Source organism: Vanessa cardui, chromosome 29 (assembly GCF_905220365.1).
Source record: "Vanessa cardui chromosome 29, ilVanCard2.1, whole genome shotgun sequence".
In the NCBI taxonomy this organism is placed as follows: Eukaryota; Metazoa; Arthropoda; class Insecta; order Lepidoptera; family Nymphalidae; genus Vanessa; species Vanessa cardui.
In genome coordinates this window covers 502,733-520,070 of record NC_061151.1, presented here as the reverse complement: position 1 = coordinate 520,070, position 17,338 = coordinate 502,733, and the positions used below count along the sequence as shown (strand labels likewise).

The window sequence follows — 17,338 nt, the reverse complement described above, 5'->3', positions numbered from 1 at the left end:
GAATATGTTCAAAACCTTCTGCTCAAGGGGAGATTAGTCCAGCAGAGGGAAATTTACAGGCTGTTGTTGTTTATAATATCTTACTAACTCCGGAGTTTATATGAATATTTTTGTATGAATAATTCATAGTATTTTGTCCGATAGTTTTTCAATAAGGCACGTGAAAGTGATGGGAGATCGCCCCATTGTCCACGATTAGCGAGTGCGCTACTTTCTTCGATGAATGTTCAGTGCCGGCCATGATTCATGGCTTGAAAACGTTACTTAGCTATTGGTTTACTATTATATAGAGACGAGGCTTTTGGATTCGAAATTGTTATTATCTACGTAATAAAAATGTGCTCTTTATGTATCTATATATAACAAAAGAAGTCACCCGGCTTGCTTCTTTTTTTTAAGACTGACTTAATTGGTGTTTAAACTACATTGGTGTGTATCATTTTCTGTTTACAATTTAATAACAGACTTGCATGCTAACATTCAAAACCTTATTTGTCCCCTTTGGGGGAAGATTTTACAAGATTCCTGCCTTAGTGTATACTCATAAAACAATCCCACTCGCCAAATTTTATGGCCCTAACTTTAATAGTTTAGGCTCGGCGATGATGAATCACTCAGTCGGGACATGTTAGTTTATATATATAGATAAAGCCTCCTCATCGTGTCTGTCTATCTGAACGCTGAACTACAAAAAGTACAAAACAGTTTTTTCATACAGTGGTAGGCCTTTCTGCAAGATGACAAACCGGGATGACAAACAGTATTTTAATATACAGATAATATTAATAAATTGCAGACTTTCCTCATGAACCTATCTCCGTCAATGGCGCTGTAAGAAATATTAACCATTCCTTAGATCGTCAATGCGCCACCAACCTTGGGAACTAAGATGTTATGTCCCTTGTACCTGTAGTTACACTGGCTACTGAAAACGTATTGAGATTTTACATTATTTACGCGAGCGGAGTCCGGACGCATACAAAGTTAGGTAGGTTTAGTAATCTACGTGAGCCCAAAAAACAAAGGACGTAACCCGCCCGCGACAAATCGATGTCTTTTTTCATTAAATTGGGGCTAGATGAGTCATATAAAAACTCTTTATAAAGAACTCCTTTTGTTTATTTATTAAAATAAAGATGGCCACATCCGGCGGTCGTGGCTTTTGTCTTAATAATAGAGTTATACGAGATTTGTATAATGATTTAAGTATTGAATTACGGATCCTAAATTAGCATTATTAATTAATGCTTTGTTGGGTAGAGCTGAGATACTCCAACAGCTAAAACACAATATTCTTAATTCGAGTAGGTTTATAAAAGCACTTTTAAATCGTCATGTTGTTGTTCGGAAAATAGATTCTATTGAAAAATACCGCGCATCGAACTCAATAGAACTACAGAGTTTTACCGCCATTTTAATTACAGATTATATCAATAAAATACTATTTTTTTTTCTACATTTTGCTTAGAAATCAACAAATACTAAGTCTACTGTTTTTGAAATATTTTTTGTCATGGACTTTAATTATTTGAATTATGTTATTGCCGGTTTTAGCCGGACAAGCAGCGCTTCATTATTAGTATTCTTGCCACCATTGCACGCGGTCAAGACATATTATTTAAGCATTTAATGTTATTCATTCTTATGTTAATAAATGTTTTATTTCAACTCTTAAAATTATTATTGATACCACAATTTACTTAAGCAACTACTCATCCATTTGACTATTACTGGTATTGATAGGCTGGTTACCCAGTCTAATTACTGAAACAAGCGACATAACATCTTTATTCTCATGCTTTTAGACGCATTGCGGTTAATGAATCTGTCAATGTGTACGGACATACACTACTCGCCATTAGAGAATCATTCATTTGCCTCTAAAATAAAATAAAAAATCTACTATCCCATTTTAAACCAATAGATAAGAATGAGATAAAAACATTTGTAGTCCTGTCAAACTGGTTTATAGATAATAAAATATAAATTGAGTACCTATTTAATATACACAAAACCATTATAATAAAAATTACCTTATATGTAAGTATTAAATGTTCCTTTGCCTCATTAATATTTTAACTGTCAATTTTAAAAAGAAGTAATACGTTATTTTAATAATCAACGAAACCAGTAATTTATATTTTTAGAACAATTAATAAGTAGGTACATATGTAGGTTAGCTATATTCATTGTTAAAATGTATTATTATAATAATTATTAATTATAGATTTCTGTATAAAACTTCTGGTAGTCTAATTCAAGTTTAATTATAATTACAAGATTTGTGTTTAGAATTTGGCGCGAAACGAATTCTTAATTGAAATTCTCGATCATATTTTCAATTTGTACATCAAATAGCAAACGTAAAAGTGCATGTAATAAGGTAGTTATAAACAAGAGACGTCCCACTTTTGTTTTCTAACCGATGTAGGTTTTTTTTTACGCCATGAACCGTAGCGCGCCGTTTTACGGAGCGACACGAAGCCTTACGAAACTATCCGAACGCCCGATGAAAGTTGTATTCAAGTGTTGTCAGCATTGAAAATAGAAATATTATTTAGGGAAACAAATAATGAAACAAAAGTTTTATATTTATATAAGTTATTTATTGTTTTGTGTTTAGATATCATACACACATTACAGTTATTAAATTCACGAGACGTGAACAAGACATTCGTAGATTATGTCGAAATATCGAGCTCCACCGAACAAAAATAAAAAACATGGTAAATATACCGTAATTAATAACTGTAATAATAAAAATAACCATGTTATTTAAAATCTTACACATTATACATTTATATTTTTATTTTATTTGTATAATAAAAAAAATTCAATGATTTTTTAACATTCGTTACGTATGTTATTTTAAAATAATACCAATTATTTAAAAAACATTTACAAACTATTAAATATGTAATTATATATTATAAAAATTATACAGTATTTTATATTGAAAGAAAAATATTTTTTAAAGTAGGTATATTCATTTATCAATTTTTACTACTTAATAAGATTTTTGTGTTTATTTATTTATTAGTTTTACAAGTTTGTACTATGCTATCAGTAATTTAATTAATTTTTAAAATATATTAATAGTAATTAACATTATATTAATTTAAAAGATCAAGCAAATAAAAAAAAATGAGTCAAAATAAAATTGCATATATGGCAACACTACAACTTTTCCCAACCGCTCGGCGCGCCAGTACACATTCAACAGCCGTAGGGTGAGTGTGCGTTGCTTCTGTCCGGAATTCGAGACTACTTTTACGTGACCGTTTAGAACCGGTTTTGAAAGTGCTCTGAGGTGTGGCGTAGGCGGTCAGTGCCGCGTTCAACCGTAAAATACTCTTTTCAAAAGTTCAAAATCATCTTTGTGTTAGTAAAAAAGTGCATTTGTGACTCACGGCGATTGTTCGGCCTTATCTTGGTATGTATCTGTATATATCTACACTTTCCGCGCTAATCATATTTATTGATATTTCTTTATTTTTACTCATACGTGCCAAATTTACAGCAACGTGTTTAGTATTGTTATTATGTCTTTATTGGTTAAAACTTTCGTCAGTCTAGTTTTCTTTGTTTCAAAGTCTCGTCGAAGCGGTCTTTTATGTAGTAGTGCAGTAATTATTGAGTTACCTCCATTGTCAGCTTACTTTCAAATGGTAACGGGTTTTGTATGAGTGTAGAATTGTGTATAAATAACAGTGAGATTGAATATTTAAAAATGGAAGCTATTCTATTCATTGATTTTCCTTGAATATTCGTTTTTTTTTTTGTAAATGGAATGGTATTCGAAAGCCGTTAAACTAGTTCGATTGATTTAATTTAAAAAAGGAAACCTCGATTTCGTGCTATTGGTTAAATTTTCCATAAAAATTATAAGACAAATAGTTTTTTAAAACAAATATACAACTCATATAAGAACAGAGATGGTCCAGTAGGTATTACTTAACGATGACTACAAAAGTTTTATATTTAATTTTCTATTTGACGAAGTAAAATTACAAGACCATATTGAGTTTCGCATGGTAACCTAGGGTTCCTTGAAGCACTTATCTAGGCTTATCTATACTTTAACCTTTCCCAGGAACTGTCTGACTTATTTTTCAAGCCTGTCTCTTTTCTAACGGGCGTTCTAAGATCTAATCTTTATAAATAAAAGCACGGTATATCTGTTCGTATATCTTCTCAACGACTTGATCGATTTTGATGATATATTATTTTTTGTACTTATTGTAACTTAGATGGTATTCATTTCCTAATACAATATCTCAATTTAAAACAATATTATTTTTAATATACTACTACTACTGTAACGTTTAAGTGAGGTTTTGGTTAAAAGGTCTGGCAATTTTTTTAATATGTTAATTGTTTATAATTCATCTCATTCCTGGTTAAAAAAAAAAACATCGCAAAAACAGGCTTATTTGTCACATTACAATGAAATTTCGTCACATGTGTATACAACATTGCATTGGAACAGCGTGGTGGGATACCAAACCTCCTCAAAAGTCTTTAGCCCAACAGTGGGATAATACAGACACATTCACATGTAATACTAGTAGTAGTTAGTTTTCATATATTCCCTTTCTATGAGTCGAGATGATTCAACCGATGATTTCGGGTTCTTAATTAGTGTTTATAATTCATCTCGTGCTCGGCGGTGGAGGAAAACATCGTGAGGAAACCTGCATGTGTTTAATATCATTGAAATTCTGCCACATGTGAATTCCACCAACCCGCATTGGAACGGCGTGGTGGAATATGTTCCAAACCTTCTCAAAGGGAGAGGAGGCCTTTGGCCTAGCAGTGGGATTTTACAGGCTGTTGTTGTTGTATGCCCTTTCTTGGAGTTCAAGTTTGCTTCTCACCAAATTTCATTAAATTTAGACAGACAGACAGACAGAGTACCTTTCACATTTATAATATTAATATATATTCATGTTCTTTTTATAGAGGTTAGAGTAACAAGTTTGATTATTCAAGTATTTCAATAACGCCGATGTATCTCATAAACTGAGTCATGCCTTAGGTATTTCGAGACAAGACCGATTCTTATTGATTACTTGAAACTTAGGTATGTATCTTAACGTATAAACAGTACTGGAGTCGTAATAATTCGCAATTGTTTATATATATTAGAAATATTACAGAATCGTAAGCTAGTCATCACTAATAAAAATAATATATAACAATAATAGCCTATAAATTTCCCACTGTAGGGCAAAATCCTTCTGTCCCTTAGAAGTATATTCCACCACGCTATTCCATTGCCGGTTGGTGGTTTCACATGTGACTGAATTTCGTTAAAAATGGACACATAGTTTCCTTCACCACCGAGCTCAAGATTCATCTCGTGCTCAGCGGTGAAGGAAAACATCGTGAAACCTACATGTGACTAATTTCATCGAAATTCTGCCGCATGTGCATTCCGCCAACAATTGGAAGAGCGTGGTGGAATATGTTCCTCTCCTTAATGGAAGAGGAGGCCTTATCCCAGCTGTGGGAAATTTACAGGCTGTTACTTTACTTTGCTTTAACCAGATTTGCGTAAAACGAATTAAAAACTACTGAGTTATCAATTTTCACGAGTTTTATAATTTACTAGCGGACCAGCCACGCGTTGCTGCGGCCGCGTTACGCGTTGATTTATATTCCACGAGAATGTTTAGCCAAAAAGCCGTCTGAAGTCTGAAACGCGCTGAATATAACGGTATAAGTTTCATGTTAAAATATTCAGCGGTTTTTTTGTGATGAGCGTTCAAAAAACAGCGAATTGTTTATGTATATATTTAAATATGTATGGGTGTTTTCATCTCTTAAGCGACGATAAACATATGGAGACCTACCTGCATAAGTATGATTAGGGTATCATGTATAGCACTAGCCCGAACCGAAGCTTAAGAGCCCAGCTGTGGGATATTTCGAGATTATTTACTTTTTTTTATTTCAATAAGACAACCTCCGTGGTCGAGTGTTGTACACCGGCTTTCATGGGTACGCCACTCCGAAGTCTCGGGTTCGTCCGGCCGAGTCGATGTAGAAAAAGTTCATTAGTTTTCTATGTTGTCTTGGTTCTGGGTGTTTGTTTCGTTATTTCTTATTTTCCATAGCACAAACATTTAATGAACGGGACATAAGCCTATATTATGAAAATATTAAGCAATACATTTATGTATATATTAGCTGTGCCCGGAACCTTATACGCGTTTGAATTTAACAAAAAAAAAAAAATATTGTATCTTAAGTTACTTCCTATTATATCAGTTATCTGTCAGTGAAAGTCCCGTCAAAATCGGCCCAGTCGTTCCAAAGGTTAGCCGGAACAAACAGACAGACAGGCAAACAAAAATTGTAAAAAATGTTATTTTGGTATATGTACCGTGTATACATACATATGCATTGAGTAAAAAGGGCTATTTTAATATAACAAACAGACACTCCAATTTTATTATATGTAAATATGATGCGTGGAATTATTATTCGGCAACTATGAAACAGGATACAATGTAAATAATTTATTCATGCTTAACGGAGCAGCATCCCCGAGGCCGTTTTTAAAAAACATGACGTCAGCATAGCTGACGTCACGAGTGTCAGAGTTTCGATCTTTAACCATCTTCGGTGGTATGAAATAAAACTCAGGAAATAATCCTCTCTGATTTATTCCAATATGAGACCGTCCGATCGCTCCGACGGCTCGACCGAGTCTGTCGATACCGGCGGACGCTTGATCTTTTATAACAAAAATAGGTGGGTAGACTTATTCACTCAAGATAACAGTTGTTTACAAACATTAAAATATTTCAGAGTAATTTAACATTTCAAAATGCACTAAAAATTATTCATTTAACAATGAAACAGTTTTAAATTATTAAAATAATCATTTCTGGACACGTGTTTTTCTTAAATTCGTGGCTCCGCGCCGACACGGCCATTCTGACAGGCGGTGCGCGCTCTGCACCTGCCTTAGTTGTGCGATTGGAAATCTGCGAATCAAAAATATTTTTGAAGCAGGTATCTGTAAGCAACACATCATGTTGACTTTTGATAATTGTTTTGTAAAACAGTACACAAAGAAATCTCTCATGCACCTTTATTGTAATAAATATGGGAAGATTTTACGCATACTATGCTCACAACTGTGTCATAATAACTGTTAAAGGTTCTCGTAGATCTGTGGTGTATACATGTCTATACCACGGTCCACAAGGTCTCCCTACGGTATCTCATGGTTCTCTGTGGATACATCAAGGATCCGTGGGTAGCTCGAGGGTAACACGTGGTTAGCTCAGAGGTATCACTCTCCAGACTATGGTATATACATGGCTACTAAAGGTACTCGTAGATCTGTGGTGTATACATGTCTAACCACGGTCCACAAGGTCTCCCTACGGTATCTCATGGTTCTCTGTGGATACATCAAGGATCCGCGGGTAGCTCAAGGGTAACACGTGGTTAGCTCAGAGGTATCACTCTCCAGATTACGGTATATAAATGGCTACCACGGCTCCACAACGCCTCCCAACGGTATCTCATGGTTCACTTTTGGATACATCAAGGATCCGTGAGTAATACGAGGGTAACACGTGGTTAGCTCAGAGGTATCACTCTCAAACGAGAGTGTACGTGTGTAGTTATGGTTGCATGAGGAATCTCAATGGTAATTAATATTCAAAATTTTTTTTTTTTTTTTTCTTTTTTGTTATTGCTCTTTTTTATTTCTTTAGATTTTAAGAGGTAAGATAAGTAAATTTTGCCTCACAGTTTTATGCGATGATTAGTTCTCGTCGATGCTGACCACTCGCACTGACTGACCAGCTCGTGATATGGACGACAACTCCCACTGTCACGGCCATTCTGCGGGACGGTGCGCGCTCTGCACCGGTCGCGTTTCTGGTTGTGGTGCTCGGCGAAGCTGATCACGAGCGCCCTCTGCCGACCACCTTCTCCACTGTCTTAATTTTTATGAAACCTGTAAATCTCGAAAGACTCACTTAATTAGTCATATCATGTAATAGTGGTTACGTGGACTCTTAGTCTTTATGTTGAAAATAATTAATTTTAGTTTTCTGAGAATAAAAAGATGACTGTTATATTTCGAACAAGGGTCATTCGTTGCTGTAGTTGTGTTATTAGTGACATTCTGCGGGATGGTGCGTGCTCTGCACCAGTCGCATTTCTTGGTCGCCCGGCTGCGGTGCACGACGAAGCTGATCACGAGCGCCCTCTGCCGACCACCTTCGCGATGCGATGCGTTCTTATGAAACCTGTAAATCTCGAAAGACACAATTAATTAATCACATCAAGTAATGGTGGTTACGTGGACTCATTAATCTTTATGCTGAAAATAATTAATTTTAGTTTTCTGAGAATAGAAGCGATGACTGTTTTATTCCGCACAAGAGTCTCTTGTTGCTGTTGTGTGTTGTTAGTGCTGCAAAGTCCTCTGGTTATTAATGTCCATCAGGTTTAAGAAATTCAGGTGGTATGTGATGTTTTCTTTGTGTAATAAGAGAGTGGTGCAACTCCATATACTAGATGCACTGTTCAGTCTCGTAGTTCTTAATAATAATCAAGAACTAATCTTAACTCGTTTTTGAGGGTAGTAATAACTTTTTCCACTTAGCCATTTGCTCGGCTGTTTCCTGACGTGTTGTTTATCTTAGTGTCTCATTTCCCCGCGATATCCATGATCTCCGTGATCCACATGGTCACTTGTTGATTTTTCAATTAAGATGTTCCACACATATGAACAGTATGGCAAATGAGGATGCCCTTGAAGCGTCTTGTTCTTAATTGTAGGAAGTAGCCGCCTCAAGTGTTGACGAAGTGGGTACTCCCGCACTGGTCGGCTTTGGAGCTGATGAATGATTTATTGGATCCGTGGCTTGCGGTTCTGCCACATAGATGGGCCCCATTACACCGAAGTTGCTAGTAGATGTACCAAGCAGTAAGTGTGCAGTGCTTAGAGATCTTCTTATCACTTCGCAATATGGTTCTGTCTTGTAGCGATCCTTCTATGACAGGTGGAACCGAAGCTGATGAGGACGTGGCAGAGATCGGAGCTTGTTCCGATCCCACTTCTGATAACGGAGCAGCATCCCCGAGGCCGTTTTTAAAAAACATGACGTCAGCATAGCTGACGTCACGAGTGTCAGAGTTTCGATCTTTAACCATCTTCGGTGGTATGAAATAAAACTCAGGAAATAATCCTCTCTGATTTATTCCAATATGAGACCGTCCGATCGCTCCGACGGCTCGACCGAGTCTGTCGATACCGGCGGACGCTTGATCTTTTATAACAAAAATAGGTGGGTAGACTTATTCACTCAAGATAACAGTTGTTTACAAACATTAAAATATTTCAGAGTAATTTAACATTTCAAAATGCACTAAAAATTATTCATTTAACAATGAAACAGTTTTAAATTATTAAAATAATCATTTCTGGACACGTGTTTTTCTTAAATTCGTGGCTCCGCGCCGACATGCTTAATATAATATATAACGGAGAAGGCATGTCCGAGCGCGTTTTTTAAAAAAGCATGACGTCAGCATAGCTGACGTCACGAGTGTCAGAAGTTCGATCTTTAACCATCTTTGGTGGTATGAAATAAAACTCAGGAAATAATCCTCTCTGATTTATTCCAATATGAGACGGTCCGATCGCTCCGACGGCTCGACCAAGTCTGTCGATACCGGCGGTCGCTTGATCTTTTATAACAAAAATAGGTGGGTAGACTTATTCACTCAAGATAACAGTTGTTTACAAACATTAAATTTTTCAGAGTAATTTAACATTTCAAAATTCACTAAAAATTATTCATTTAACAATGAAATAGTTTTAAATTATTAAAATAATCATTTCTGGACACGTGTTTTTCTTAAATTCGTGGTTCCGCGCCGACACGGCCATTCTGACAGGCGGTGCGCGCTCTGCACCTGCCTAAGTTGTGCGATTGGAAATCTGCGAATCAAAAAACATTTTTGAAGCAGGTATCTGTAAGCAACACATCATGTTGACCTTTGATAATTGTTTTGTAAAACAGTACACAAAGAAATCTCTCATGCACCTTTATTATAATAAATGTGGGCAGATTTTACGCATACTATGCTCATAACTGTTAAAGGTTCTCGTAGATCTGTGGTGTATACATGTCTATACCACGGTCCACAAGGTCTCCCTACGGTATCTCATGGTTCTCTGTGGATACATCAAGGATCCGTGGGTAGCTCGAGGGTAACACGTGGTTAGCTCAGAGGTATCACTCTCCAGACTATGGTATATACATGGCTACTAAAGGTTCTCGTAGATCTGTGGTGTATACATGTCTAACCACGATCCACAAGGTCTCCCTACGGTATCTCATGGTTCTCTGTGGATACATCAAGGATCCGCGGGTAGCTCAAGGGTAACACGTGGTTAGCTCAGAGGTATCACTCTCCAGATTACGGTATATAAATGGCTACCACGGCTCCACAACGCCTCCCAACGGTATCTCATGGTTCACTTTTGGATACATCAAGGATCCGTGAGTAATACGAGGGTAACACGTGGTTAGCTCAGAGGTATCACTCTCAAACGAGAGTGTACGTGTGTAGTTATGGTTGCATGAGGAATCTCAATGGTAATTAATATTCAAAATTTTTTTTTTTTTTTTTTCTTTTTTTGTTATTGCTCTTTTTTATTTCTTTAGATTTTAAGAGGTAAGATAAGTAAATTTTGCCTCACAGTTTTATGCGATGATTAGTTCTCGTCGATGCTGACCACTCGCACTGACTGACCAGCTCGTGATATGGACGACAACTCCCACTGTCACGGCCATTCTGCGGGACGGTGCGCGCTCTGCACCGGTCGCGTTTCTGGTTGTGGTGCTCGGCGAAGCTGATCACGAGCGCCCTCTGCCAAGCTGATCACGAACGCCCTCTGCCGACCACCTTCTCCACTGTCTTAATTTTTATGAAACCTGTAAATCTCGAAAGACACACTTAATTAGTCATATCATGTAATAGTGGTTACGTGGACTCTTAGTCTTTATGTTGAAAATAATTAATTTTAGTTTTCTGAGAATAAAAAGATGACTGTTATATTTCGAACAAGGGTCATTCGTTGCTGTAGTTGTGTTATTAGTGACATTCTGCGGGATGGTGCGTGCTCTGCACCAGTCGCATTTCTTGGTCGCCCGGCTGCGGTGCACGACGAAGCTGATCACGAGCGCCCTCTGCCGACCACCTTCGCGATGCGATGCGTTCTTATGAAACCTGTAAATCTCGAAAGACACAATTAATTAATCACATCAAGTAATGGTGGTTACGTGGACTCATTAATCTTTATGCTGAAAATAATTAATTTTAGTTTTCTGAGAATAGAAGCGATGACTGTTTTATTCCGCACAAAAGTCTCTTGTTGCTGTTGTGTGTTGTCAGTGCTGCAAAGTCCTCTGGTTATTAATGTCCATCAGGTTTAAGAAATTCAGGTGGTATGTGATGTTTTCTTTGTGTAATAAGAGAGTGGTGCAACTCCATATACTAGATGCACTGTTCAGTCTCGTAGTTCTTAATAATAATCAAGAACTAATCTTAACTCGTTTTTGAGGGTAGTAATAACTTTTTCCACTTAGCCATTTGCTCGGCTGTTTCCTGACGTGTTGTTTATCTTAGTGTCTCATTTCCCCGCGATATCCATGATCTCCGTGATCCACATGGTCACTTGTTGATTTTTCAATTAAGATGTTCCACACATATGAACAGTATGGCAAATGAGGATGCCCTTGAAGCGTATTGTTCTTAATTGTAGGAAGTAGCCGCCTCAAGTGTTGACGAAGTGGGTACTCCCGCACTAGTCGGCTTTGGAGCTGATGAATGATTTATTGGATCCGTGGCTTGCGGTTCTGCCACATAGATGGGCCCCATTACACCGAAGTTGCTAGTAGATGTACCAAGCAGTAAGTGTGCAGTGCTTAGAGATCTTCTTATCACTTCGCAATATGGTTCTGTCTTGTAGCGATCCTTCTATGACAGGTGGAACCGAAGCTGATGAGGACGTGGCAGAGATCGGAGCTTGTTCCGATCCCGCTTCTGATAACGGAGAAGGCATGTCCGAGCGCGTTTTTTAAAAAAGCATGACGTCAGCATAGCTGACGTCACGAGTGTCAGAAGTTCGATCTTTAACCATCTTTGGTGGTATGAAATAAAACTCAGGAAATAATCCTCTCTGATTTATTCCAATATGAGACGGTCCGATCGCTCCGACGGCTCGACCAAGTCTGTCGATACCGGCGGTCGCTTGATCTTTTATAACAAAAATAGGTGGGTAGACTTATTCACTCAAGATAACAGTTGTTTACAAACATTAAATTTTTCAGAGTAATTTAACATTTCAAAATTCACTAAAAATTATTCATTTAACAATGAAATAGTTTTAAATTATTAAAATAATCATTTCTGGACACGTGTTTTTCTTAAATTCGTGGTTCCGCGCCGACATATATAAAATACCTACTGTGCCCATTACTGGTTCTCGATTATATCTACATACTGAGTCGTAAACGTGTAACTTTTATCTTATAAAATGTTAATTTCAAGGTTGTAAAAGCCTTCTTGAATGTAGTTCATTGATGGTGGTATCCACCCAGACGAGCTCCACCATTCACCATGATTTATGTAGTTTGCTTTTTAAATTTAAAATATAATATCATCATCATCATCTTTTTAAATTTAGAGAATCTTTTTAAATTTAAATAGTCATATCATCGGTCATAAAGAACCGAGATGGCCTAGTGGTTTGAATGCGTACATCTTAACCGATGAATGCGGGTTCAAACCCAGGTAAGCACCGCTGAATTTTCATTTACTTTATCTCGTGCTTGGCGGTGAAGGAAACCATCGTGAGGAAATCTGCTAGTGTCTAGCTTCAACGAAATTCTGCCACATGTGAATCCAGCAAACCCACATTGAAGCAGTGTAGTGGAATATGGTCCTTACTGTTTCTAAGGGGGTAGGCTTTTGCCCTGCAGTAGGAAATTTACAGGGTGTTATTATTATATTTATAGTCAGACAAACGGACCGCATGGTGTAAGAAATAGTTAACAGTTTTAGTCATAAACGTTTAATGTAAATTTTAAACCGTTACGTTCAGACGTAGCAATTAAAACTGCATGAAGTTTTACGACGACTTTGGTTTGCCGTTTAGTGGGTCAGTGGTGTATCAAAGTGATACCATTAAACGTTGGTGTAACAGAGCAAATGTACCACTAACTTTGACCTTTGATTTTGTACTGTTTATGGTATTAAAGTGCTACTGGGTTATGTATTCAAAATTCTAATCTATATTGGTATTATAAATGTGAAAGTAACTTTGTCAGTCTGTCGTTCTTTCACGACCAAATCGATTCCGAATTTTGATGAAATTTTGTATGAAGCAAACTTGAACTCCGAGGAAATAACATAGACTATGTTTATTGCCTAACTCGTGACAACCAACCCACTGAAATGCTCGAAAAGCCGCGGGCAACTTGTGTACATACGTACGTTTTGCCGATGCTACATCTAATCTGACGACCTCCATGGTCGATTGGTGTGTACACCGGTTTTCATGGGTACGCCACTCTGAGGTCCCGGGTTCGATTCCCGGCCGAGTCGATGTAGATTAGATGTAGATAGAAGTTTTCTATGTTGTCTTGGGTCTGGGTGTTTGTGGTACCGTCGTTACTTCTGATTTTCCATAACACAAGTGCTTCAGCTACTTACATTGGGATCAGAGTAATGTCTGTGATGTTGTCTCATATTTATATTTATTTATTTATAATTTTTGTCGTACTATACTTGCCCATCCCTTGAGACTGTCCTCTAATCTATCAAATAACACAATCATCATAATAAGAAATCAAAATGTACTACATTGGGCCTAGAACAAGCCGCAATACATTGATTACACATGAGGGATTCGTTACAAATGTATATTTATATGTTATACTCCATGGAGTACACCCAACTTGATATCTGATCGTATCCGAAGTTATTTATTCGAGATCTTCGGATATTGGTATCCCAATATGTACCTAATACTCATAATATCACAATCAAATCAATTTTATTCAAGTAAGCTTCACAATGAAGCGTTTTTGGATCGTCGATAATTAAATACCACCGTTTCGGAAAACCGTTTTAACCGAGATGGCCCAGTGATTAGAACGCGTTCATCTTGACCGATGATTGCGGGTTCAAACCCGGGTAAGCACCGCTGAATGTACTTAATTTGTGTTTATAATTCATCTCGTGCTCAGAAAATTCGGAACATATTCCGACACGCTCTTTGCGGGTTGGTGGAATACACATGTGGTAGAATTTCTATGAAATTAGACACATGCTGCTACCTCATAATGTTTCCTTTGAGCACGACATCAATTATAAACAATTAAGCACATGAATATTCAGCAGTGCTTGCTTGGGTTTGAACCCGCAATCATCGGTTAACATGCACGCGTTTTAATAATTTGACCATCTCAGCTGCCTCTATACGCGGTCATGATTTGTACTGAACCACTTTAAAACTAGAAGAATGTACTAAAGGTTTAAATTATTCTTATATATTGTCTTATTATAATATTTTAATAGGTTAGCAACATATTATATTTTGTCTATGGTTCGAAATATTTTGCGATACAACACAGATACATGTCGGAGTTTAAAAAAAAAAGCGTTATCAATGTTTAAACAGAGTCTGGTTAGCTTCCGTCGACAATACTGAACAAGACGTGTCAAAATACGAACAGGTAAAGACAGAAAACAGATTTGTGACAAAAAACTTGTGTTTTTGGTATCTGAAGAGTGACTATACTCTATTTATGACATTTGGTTTTTTTATATTTAGTAAAAGACAAGGAAACAGGACACATGTGTTGCTATGTTCTTAAACCAAAACAACAAACCACACATTTTGTAATTATTGTTATTGTACAGTCAGAGTAGGAAAACCTTCGTCAGTTTTCAAATTAATTCCTTTATCGAGTCTTAGACTTTTAGTACCTTTTGAATCTAAACGTCAAATCATTGCGACGCAATATGTCATGCTCGATCGGTAAAGCAGTTAGCATTCATACTGAGCACACGAAAATAGATCCTAAGGACTACTGACATAATCTGTGATATAAATGTTGAAAAAGATTAACTATTGAGTGTCTTTGCCGGTTCTCGGTAGAATCTAGATCGGAAACCGTTTTAAATTATCATTCTATCGATGTATTTTTCAAAAATGATAATTTCGAAATTTGTGAGAGTACTGGAATGAGCTTCTTTCCCTTTTTTAGTTTTTTATGTGAACCTTTTTATTCTATACTAGTTCTAAAGATCAGTTTATTTGTTACGCTTTAACGCCTTAACCGAACATCCCCACAGACCCCTTGAAACGCAGACGAATCCTTACTCCTTCATAAAAAAGAAAATTTTAGTTGTATTTATATTGCTAATAGTTTTGGCGTTTTAAGACCTTCATCATTGTCTTCAAAGCTTTTAAAACTTTCTTTGATACTGAAACAATAGCTTTCAACAGTTAATTTGAGTTTATACAATTCATTTATACAGCTCTTATATGCTTGAACTACTAGTAATAATAAAACCGCACAAGTACGAGATGAATTGTAGACACAAACCAATTAAAAAGAATTGACGACCTCCATGGTCGAATGGTGTGTACACCGGTTCTTATGGGTACGCCACGCTGAGGTCCCAGGTTCGATTGCTGGCCGAGTCGATGTAGATTACCATTAGTTTTCTATGTTGTCTTGGGTCTGGGTGTTTGTGGTACCGTCGTTACTTCTGATTTCCATAACACAAGTGCTTCAGCTTACATTGGGATCAGAGTAATGTCTGTGATGTTGTCTCATATTTATGAAAAAAAAGAGTTGCCCAGGATCCCGTATGCTTCTGTTAAAACACATTATTTCAGCCACTGTACCATTTGGGTTTATCTAGTCATCATCATTACATAGTATTAAACAAAGTCGCTTACCGCTGTCTGTCCCTATGTATGCTTAGATCTTTGAAATTACACAACGGATTTTGATGTTTATTTAAATAGTTATATTGGTTCAAGGGAAACACTAATTATATTTTTTAATCAAAATCAAAATAAACTTTATTCAAGTCGAGTTTTACAGGCACTTTTGAATCGTATTTCAAAAGTTTCTAAAGAGATACCGTACCATTTTTATGTTATACTTATTCCTCTCCAATTGCACGCCACTGAGATCGTTCTTGGGCTACTCGCATCCAGCGGGCAAATAGGCCATCTGATTGGTCACTACCGCCCATAAGCTCTATAATAAATAGTTATTATTCTTGGTTAAATTAATTCTCAGTAATTTCGGCTAAGATGTTACATCAAATCACTCATCCTTTAAACCGAAACACAACAATTCGTAGTAAAGCTGTTTGGTGGTACCTAATATATGATAAATAGGTTGTACGAAGCCCTACCACCAAGTAAATAGAACAAATGTATCACGATTTTATCTCCCGGGAATTAATCCTAGAGAAAGTAAATATCCCATAAAACGATCCGGATTTAATAAAGTGCAAAGATGTGTTCGTCCCCCGCGTCAGTACCTTTGGTTATCTTAAATTATAAAGAAAAGATTAAAGTAAAACTTTCCAAGTTTTTCCCCGGGATTAAATTCGCTTTTACTGATGAAAACTAAATTACATAACGATGTTACTTTAGCACAATGACGCGGAAACACTTCTGTTTAATATAGGTTGACGTTGTAAATAGCAAGCTCGGATATGCTATGCGATATCATGCTAGAGCTTAGTTCATTTATATTGATAATGGCTGTGGATTTCAAAATTGTTCTTAAGTAATCTAAATGTAAAAAGGGTTACCTAAACCGCTTACCTTCCTTGGAGATGAAACTTGCTTCATAGCAAATGACATCAAAATCGATTCAGTGGTTTGACCGCAAAATACAGACAGATAGATTTACTTTTGTATTTAAATTAATATTTGTAGTTTAAATTGTTTGTCTCATAATTATTTATTATGTAGCTAATTATGAAATATATTTAAATTTGTCATTAAAATCAATTTAAACTACATTTATTGTACCGCACACAGAAGTTCTTTATAAATCCTTCTTCTCGACTCATTTTATCTATGAAAAAACCGCATCAAAATCCGTTGCGTAATTTTAAAGATCTAAGCATTCATAATGACAGACAGCGGTGAGTGACATTGTTTTATACTATGTAATAAAGATGACTCTACAGTATAAGCTAATAATTAAAATATTGACACTACCTGTTACTCATGAAATAATGATAGCGTTGTATA

The 17,338-nt window shown here is 36.4% G+C and overlaps 1 protein-coding gene across 5 annotated transcripts in view; it reads left to right on the top strand.

Moving 5' to 3' along the window:
• The first annotated feature begins 3,197 nt into the window (after positions 1-3,197).
• Positions 3,198-17,338, top strand: part of LOC124542015 (fasciclin-3) — a 163,954-nt gene continuing 149,813 nt past the window's right edge. For all 5 annotated transcript variants that reach the window (XM_047119971.1, XM_047119970.1, XM_047119969.1 and 2 more), the window contains exon 1: positions 3,198-3,433. The gene's annotated coding sequence lies outside the window, so the exon portion shown is untranslated. The remainder of the gene's footprint in view (positions 3,434-17,338) is intronic.